Source organism: Acanthochromis polyacanthus, chromosome 14, assembly GCF_021347895.1.
Source record: "Acanthochromis polyacanthus isolate Apoly-LR-REF ecotype Palm Island chromosome 14, KAUST_Apoly_ChrSc, whole genome shotgun sequence".
Classification (NCBI taxonomy): Eukaryota; Metazoa; Chordata; class Actinopteri; family Pomacentridae; genus Acanthochromis; species Acanthochromis polyacanthus.
In genome coordinates, this window is record NC_067126.1 from 13,238,520 (window position 1) to 13,247,306 (window position 8,787).

General features: G+C 41.2%; 1 long non-coding RNA gene across 1 annotated transcript; it reads left to right on the plus strand.

Annotated features, from left to right (window-relative positions):
* The first annotated feature begins 250 nt into the window (after positions 1-250).
* On the plus strand, positions 251-8,195 carry LOC127537154 (uncharacterized). Its single transcript, XR_007946651.1, has 2 exons — positions 251-6,995; positions 7,076-8,195. It is a non-coding gene; the product is annotated as an uncharacterized LOC127537154 (long non-coding RNA).
* The last annotated feature ends 592 nt before the right edge of the window (positions 8,196-8,787 follow it).

The following is an 8,787-nucleotide window of genomic DNA, read 5'->3' on the forward strand; positions in this document are numbered from 1 at the left end:
TGGAAACACCTGTGATGTCAATTAAATGACACACCTGAGTTAATCATGTCACTCTGGTCAAATAATTTTCAATCTTTTATAGAGGTACCATCATTTTTGTCCAGGCCTGTTTCATTAGTTTGTTTTTTAAAATAATTATGTTAATCAACAATTCAAAAGTAATGGCTGTTTTTGATTATTTAATTTTCAATAAATTTTTATTTATTGTTACTTTTGTGAGTTTCAAGTGATTTCAGTGAGAATTGTGGGTTTTTCCTTCTTTAACTGAGGGGTACCAACAATTTTGTCCACGTGTGTAGACCCTGTTACTACGATAACTGAACCAGAGCTTAAGTTACCTCTCTCTGTGAAACATGCTAGAGTTGCATCTCTTTCTTTAGTTTGAGTTACCGCCCTTTTTGAAACAGAAAACTCTGAATTTCCCTCATTTCAAGTTTAAGAGACTCAGAGTTTTCACTAAACCTGCTTTGTGAAACAGACCCCTGGAATATAGTGATTCTCAAAGCACCATACATGCTTGAGGTATCAGAAATATTAGAATGGTGGTGGCCAGTGAAGATGTACACTATTTTTGGTTTATTGCCAAAAGCATTCGCTCACCCATCCAAATAATCAGAATCAGGTGTTCCAATCATAAATATTGTACAATATTGACAGAAAGTATATGGTATATAACCCTTTTTTTTTCTTTTCCATGAGCAAGATGAAAATAATCTTAAGTGCCTTTAAATGCTGTACATGGAAACAAATAATTGCCTTTGGCAACACAGTAGTCTTCTACTGTATGCATCACTGAGTAGGAATGTTATTTTGTTCACACTTTATATCAAGTAGTATGATAGTTATTTTGTAATTATTTCAATGACTTCAAGACATATCGTTAAGCATGGACACAGGTGTATAAAATCAAGCACCTAGGCATGCAGACTGCTTTTACAAACATTTGTGAAAGAATGGGTCACTCTCAGGAGCTCAGTGAATTCCAGCGTGGAACTGTGATAGGATGCCACCTATGCAACAAATCCAGTCATGACATTTCCTCACTCCTAAATATTCCACAGTCAGCTGTCAGCTGTATTATAAGAAAGTGGAAGTGTGTCGGAACGACAGCAACTCAGCCACGAAGTGGTAGGCCACTTAAACTGACGGAGCGGGGTCAGGGGATGCTGAGGCGCATAGTGCCAAGAGGTCTCCAACTTTCTGCAGAGTCAATTGCTACAGACCTTCAAACTTCATGTGGCCTTCAGATTAGCTCCAGAGCAGTGCTTCAGCAGAGAGCTTCATGGCCATGCAGCTGCATCCAAGCCATACATCACCAAGTGCAATGCAAAGTGTCAGATGCAGCGGTGTAAAGCACGCTGCCACTGGACTCTAGAGCAGTGAAGACGCGTTCTCTGGAGTGACGCATTGCACTTCTCCATCTGGCAATCTGATGGATGAGTCTAATTTTTTCAGTTGCCAGGAGAACGATACTTGTCGGACTGCATTATGCCAAGTGTAAAGTTTGGTGGAGGGGGGATTATGGTGTGGGGTTGTTTTTCAGGACCTGGGCGTGGCCCCTTAGTTCCAATGAAAGGAACTCTGAATGCTTCAGAACACCAAGACATTTTGGACAATTCCATGCACCCAACTTTGTGGGAACAGTTTGGAGCTGGCCCTTTCCTCTTCCAACATGACTGTGCACCAGTGCACAAAGCAAGGTCCATAAAGACATGGATGACAGAGTTTGGTGTGGATCAACTTTACTGGCCTGCACAGACTCCTAACCTCAACCCGATAGAACACCTTTGGGATGAATTAGAGTGGAGACTGAGAGCCAGGCCCTCTCATCCAACATCAGTGTGTGACCTCACAAATGTGCTTCTAAAAGAATGGTCAAAAATTCCCATAAACACATTCCTAAACCTTGTGGACAGCCTTCCCAGAAGAGTTGAAGCTGTTATAGCTGCAAAAGGTTGACTGACATCATATTGAACCCTATGGTTTAGGAATAGGATGTCACTTACGTTCATATGCGAGTCAAGGCAGGTGAGTGAATACTTTTGGTAATATAAAAAAATTACAGACAGCCAAAAGCCAGGAAGCAAACAGTGTCACAAGCTATTTTGAAGTAAAGGAGGAAAAATCTCAAACTCATCTAAGCACTTGAAAGACAAACAGTAGGACTTGCACACTTGAGGTGCAATGAATAATCAACATACCCAGCTAAAATCAATGACCTAATTAGTTGTCAAGAAGTCGTTCCATGTGTTCTTAGCACTGACCTGGGAGTGTTTTGACATGTAAATAATACAGCTTACTGAAGTCAAGAGTGGCACTATCCAATGTGAATTACTGGTATGATTATATAAAAGGAGGTAGTTTGGTTGCAGTCAGATACACTATATTGCATTATCTAATATCTGTGACTCAGCCAAATTTGGAGAGATGGAGTGCAGTTGGTGAGCACCTTGTTGTCAGTGCAGCCAGTCAAGTTGTCCTCTAAGTTGTCACAAACTAAAGGGTCCAACCTGCAATCAGTCTGTTGCTAGCCTCAAAAGATGCACTTAGTGGCAGGGCTGTTACAGCCATTAGCTCATCAACACATCCACCAAGTTTTTATCACCTGTCTCTATACCTCCCCTCTCTGTGTGCAGGTCATTCCACATGAGAGCATATTTCCACACCACTGAGTTTAATGATTTTTCAACATAACATAATAAAGCTTGGTATCTGCAACTGCAGTGTTGTGGCAGCAATTCATGTAAATCACAAAAATATGCAAAGGCTATATTACAGAAGTACACAACCTGCATTGTCATTGTCTTCATAGAATAGTTAAAACATGTCTAAAATAATCTCAAGCAAAAATTTAACACTAAACAAAAGCTGTTACATAATTCATCCATCCATCTATCCATTCTCTATACACCGCTTTATCCTCACTAGGGTTGCGGGGGGTGCTGGAGCCTATCCCAACTGACTCGGGCGAAGGCAGGGGACACCCTGGACAGGTTGCCAGTATGTCGCAGGGCTACATATACAGACAAAAAAATCACTCTTGCATTCACACCTACGGGCATTTTAGAGTAACCAATTAACATCAGCATATTTTTGGACTGTTGGAGGAAGCCGGAGTGCCCAGAGAAAACCCACGCATGCACAGGGGAGAACATGCAAACTCCATGCAGAAAGATCCCAGGCCCACCCCAGGATTTGAACCGGGGATCTTCTTGGTGCAAGGCAAAGGTGCTAACCACTACCCACTGTACAGCTCTATTACATAATTCAGCAATTCATAATCAGAATTGCCAATCAAAACTTGAACACTTAGCCGACATTACAGCAGTTCCAGCAAAGCTGCCAATTTTTACAGCCAAGAGACACAACAAAGAGTAACTGCAAACTTGGATTTGTGATTCAGTCCACCTGATTAGTGTAAACTGGTTTGATCTCAACTTTCTTCACAATCTGTTTGGGACTTAGTTATATTTCATACAAAAAGTTGCTCTCAGCAGCTTTGTGAAAAGATTTTATGAGGAAACTCTTTCAAGGAAACATTAATGCTATTTAGGGGAACTGCTGAGGAGAAAATAAGATTTTAAGGGAGTACAGCTCCTGGAATCAAGCATTTTTAATGGCAACTCAATTTGTGAAAAACCCGAAAATCAATACTGGTACCTGGAATCAAGGTTATCGTAGTGAGACTGAACCACACAATTAAAACAACTAGCAAAAATTAACTGTAGTTGGTGATAATTCTGATTTTGTCACTTTAAACAATCCTGTACGTTTATAGTCACATAAACAGCAGAGAAAAGAGCAGCAAATCTATCCCACCAACGCAAATATTTGGCTCTTGGCAAAACCTGAAGCTTTCAATTTTGTTGCTTGCATCAAAAGTTTGACATTTTTTTCTTTAGAAAACTGCAACAGAGAAGCCTGTGAATGCAAGGCTCTAAAAATTCCCTATAAATATGACCTTTTGAGAACAAATACCACTTTCACATAAAGGGACCCTTTCTATTTAAGCGGCAGATGGTGTTGAAATTAAGTCTAACAAGATTACAAGATAACACAGGCAGTGTTAGTGTTACTCTATTTGACTGGCTTTGTGTCAGCAAAGCTTTAATCCAGCTATAAATCAAGCAGGCTAATTTACTGTTAGCATGAGCAATTTTATTAGCTCTCAGTTTCTAATGGGATCTATGACATCTACTGTCAAATAGAGTTCTAAAAAAGTTTGGTAAATCATTGAAAACATGTAGCTCAGTGTTTCCTCTTTTCACTTATAAATGCTAAATGTAATTTATGATGAAAAACTTTGGCCTATGAACTTAACCTGATAAACCTACTTACTGATCCCTGCCATACACATTGCATGTCATTGTTTCATTTAATGCTAACAATGCAAAAAATTATTAATGGAACACTGCAACATTTATAACTGCAGATGTAATGTTATTCTGTTGTTATTACAATACGATTCAGCAATGGAGAATGCCCCAACCAAAGTCACTCAAAAAGGTTTAGGGGGGTCAAAAAGTCAACAGGTTTTCATTAATGAGTTATTACCATTTTAAAGCATTAATATATGAGTATTAATAAATGATTATACAGAAATATTTGTTATAAATGTTTTCCAGATAGTGTAGCAGCAGCCCAATCTGGAAAGCCTCAAATGCTCCACGGATCATTGCCGTTGCATAATATGACCATCTGATGTATTCTGTGTTGTCATGTTTACAGAGCAAACAGCTGGTTGTTTTTGATGTGTTTTGCACAGAGTCCCATGAGGCGGCCGGTAGACAGACGTGTCTGTGTTCTCGCACAATGTCACAGGATGGGCAGATCACAGAGCGTCTGAAGTTTCAGCCAGGAAATGTTGTCATTGTCCGTAGGGAATGAGACTTTGTTGCCTCTGCCATCACAGCTCTGCATCCTTGTCCATGGGAAAATGGGGTAACTGTTTGATATGAATTATCAGCTCAACATTAATCCACTGGCCAGTTCTTCTGTGTGTGCAAGTGTGGTCTGTCAAAGTCTAAACGGGAAAGAACTCAAAGGAAATTGGTTATATTGGAAATATAACCAAAGGGGTCAAGACACGGCCAAAGTGCAATCTACTATAGAATCCAAATCAAGCTTTCATACTTGAAAGCTTGATTCAAGTATGAAATCAGATGGACTTACTAGTCCATCTGATCTGATACTGTTCATGTTTTATTCACTGAAAAACTAAACCAACACAACACCTTAGTTACTTTTCTATCTATTCACTTCAGTCTACCACAGAACAGTCAGAGCTCAGATGAGCAAATTCATGAGTAACAAGAAACTGAACTAACTGGACAAACTCCATACAGGCCAGTACAGGGGTGTTACTGCTTTTCCATCTGCCTCACTTCTTCCATAGGCCTCCAAGTCATTGACTCATTTTCAAATTTCTTACATCTATCTGGCCACTGGCAGCCCTGGATGTTTCCTCAAGAAAAGTCCAGCCAGAGGAACATAAGTATCAGCAAGTTTCTCTTTAATGTCTGACGCTCCATGTCCTCTCCTACGGTCTGCATATCTTTTTTTGTTGTTGTTTGTTTTAAAGTTGTTTTTTTTTTGGTGTTTATTATAGTGCACAACGGAGAGAGAGACAGGAAACATGGGGAGAAGAGTGGGGGAAAGACAGTAAATGGCCGTGGGTCGGACTTGAACCCATGATCACTGTGTTGGGGACTATAGGCCCTGTTTATGGGTTACAGTCAACCTATTAAGCAACAGGGTCACCCAAGGTCTGCATTTCTAACTACAGCACAGGCAAATTTTACCGTGGTGTCACAGGGAACAACAGAGTAATGTGTTAAAATTTTATGTCTTTACCAAATACAAAAATCAGATCCACCAATTTTGTTCCTAAACCACATTTTTTTAGATGCAGAACAGTCAGATCAAACTGAATTTTAAAAAATAACAAACACTAGATGATAAAAGTACTCCCAATTTATATATGGTATAACAGTGGTATTTAACTGCAGGAGATGGCAAATCAAATCACTGACCATTACACATTAAAAAAAAAATAAACCAGATGTCAGATTTTCAGCAAGAGAAAAGAGAATTCTACTTTCTGCAGTTCACAGATAAACATAAGATCCATTTGTGTTTCCTCTAAACAGGGTTCCAAAACTCATTTCATTTAAAGAAACTGAGTGTACATCATCCAACATGCCCACCTATAATGTATGATAATGTATTCTTTCTGATCTTAACTTCTATCCAACTGGGTCACTGCTGTGTCGAGCAATGCTGTCGACAAAACTACAAAATATAAAAAAATCTGGCACTCATCCAACAAACTGGACAGGCAGAATCGACAGTGTTGACAACAACAGAGGCCTCCAGGGCAAAATGTGTTGGCTGCATGTGGCAAGCATGAGAGTATTCCACTTTCCCATTTTTGTATGTCAATCCTCCAGAAAAGCAGCAGTTTTTGTCACATTCCTGATGAGTACTTTGTTTTTGAGGCATGTTCACAGTGTGTAATAAGCAAATGACTACATGATGTATCTGTGCATGTACAGTTGGGCACACAATGCAGTGCTCTTTTCATATATGTGCATGGAGAGTAAGTCCAAAACGTTGCAGCGATAGCAGCATCGTCTATCATTGCAATCATCAGCAAAAGGGCTATTAACAGACACTCTAATCATTACTAGCCAACTGCTCAACAATCTCTAATTGCTTGAAACATTTTCATCATAAGCAATAGATATGTAAAATGGTATTTGTGTGTCAGGGCCCCCTCCTCCTCCTCTGCTCCCACCTGACATCCCTCTCTCCCTTTTCCTTCTCTCTCTCCCTCCCCTTCTCCTCCTCGCTCTCTCTGCTGTTGCTGAAGCAGAGTATGGCTGTCTCCGCTCAGCTGTGTGGGCAACTGTGTGTCATCTCCTGTGATTACTCCCCAGCAATAAGAACCAGTCTCACCTTCCACACCCTGCCAGATCGTAAACTCTGCTCACGCAGTCAGTTCGCCATCTCGCCACTGCAGATTCCTTCAATATATCTCGCCGTTTCTAACCCTGCCTGTCTTCTCCATTTACAGTCGACCCAGCTGCCCGGACTCCCTCTCACTCCGCCTGATTCCTCGTGTCCTAATCCGGATCTCCTCCTCGGCCCCCCACCCGAACGATCAGTCCGCCAAGCCGCCCTGATGTCCCAGAATCCCCTGTGCCTCGTCCCCTCCCTCCTGGAACCCAAGCCCCCTGTCTGCTCCCCGCCGCCGGGCTTCCGCCTGCTCTCTGCCACCACACCCCCGTCCTCCCAGTGCTCCAACCGGCCACTGATCCCCGGCCCCGCCGCTCCGTCCCCAGTCCACTCCTCACCTCCCCTTTCTGGTTCCCCTCACCATCCCCTCATCCCTCCTCACTCCCCTCCGACCCCCTCTGACTCTATTAAAGCCTGTCACATTCAGCCCCAGCCTCTGCTGTGTGTTCTCTGCTCGGGTTCGCCAAACCGGTCCTTAACATTGTGAAATTTTTTGCTTGATATATCAAGTACTTTGAGACATTTTTCAAAAAATAATTGCCAGTTGATCCTTTACATTTCGTTTGGAGTAACGAAAAGTTTCGTTACTCCAAACATTTATATTCGAAGCAATGTTTGGAGGACTATATCCCATTAACTATTCAGTCCCTCCAGGATTTCGCGGGTGTTTTTCAAGATCGTTGTGGCCTAAAATGCATGAATTCGCTGCAGCTTTTCTAAAAAAAAAACTGTGATGCAAGTTGCGATGTTTTAAGTGTATTTGTTGCAATGAAATTGCGGGAGACAGTGATAAAAAGATGCATTTTTTTTCCCAACTTTTAGAACATGTTTGAACATTTTGATTGACAATATTTATTTTAAAACTAATTCTTTAAGATTGTTCTGTTTCAGGTGATAATATTTCTGTTACAATTCAAAAAGTCATTGCTTATATCTGTTTTCAGTCATTTAAATGCATTTTTGTAGAGAAGAGAGAGCTTACTGCACAACAGCACCACCTACTGGTAGTTTTTAGTTCAGCTGTCTATGTTTTGTTCATTTTGAATCAAAACTTTATTCAGGAAGTAACTGGTAGAAGTTGACAGTGCATGAAGTAATCAGTAGCTTCGGCATACGTGACGTTGTGATTGTATCGTCGTTTCACACTTTGCTTTGTTCAATAAACCTGTTGAACTACGGCCAGAGTTTTTGATTAAAGTGGAGTGTTTAGCTGCCTGTCGTAGATGTTCAGCACCTCAAGGACAGAACAGTGAAACGACGGCATTCCAGCGGACAAGGTATCGTTGACCATGCTAACGACACAGCGCCACAACAGCGCGACGACACATCAGCATGCACAGTTAGTATGGCGGTGTCTCCACAGAAAGCATGTCTAAAAAATTGTCTTGGACCTCATGCTCTTCTACGGGATCAGCAGCAGCCCAGGCAAGAGACAGAGCAGAAGCAGCAAAGACTCATCTCACCTTCGCCCAGAAAGAAGCAAGTCTTAAACTGGAAAAGGCTCAAATCACAGCATCCACTGAACTCCTACAATGTGAAAAAGAAGCAGCTACGGCTGCAACAGAAGCACAAGTTTTGGAAGCTGCTGTTCTGTTACAAATAGATGGACAAAATAATGGATATCTTTCACATCTCCCTTCTATTCAAAGTTCACTACGAACTGAGAATTATGTTGAGGCTCAGAAAAAGCTACTAGAAACTGCTTCGCTGTTCGTGAAATTGTAGCAACAGGAGTCCTTCAATTCAATGACAAGCCCCGCAACTACAGAG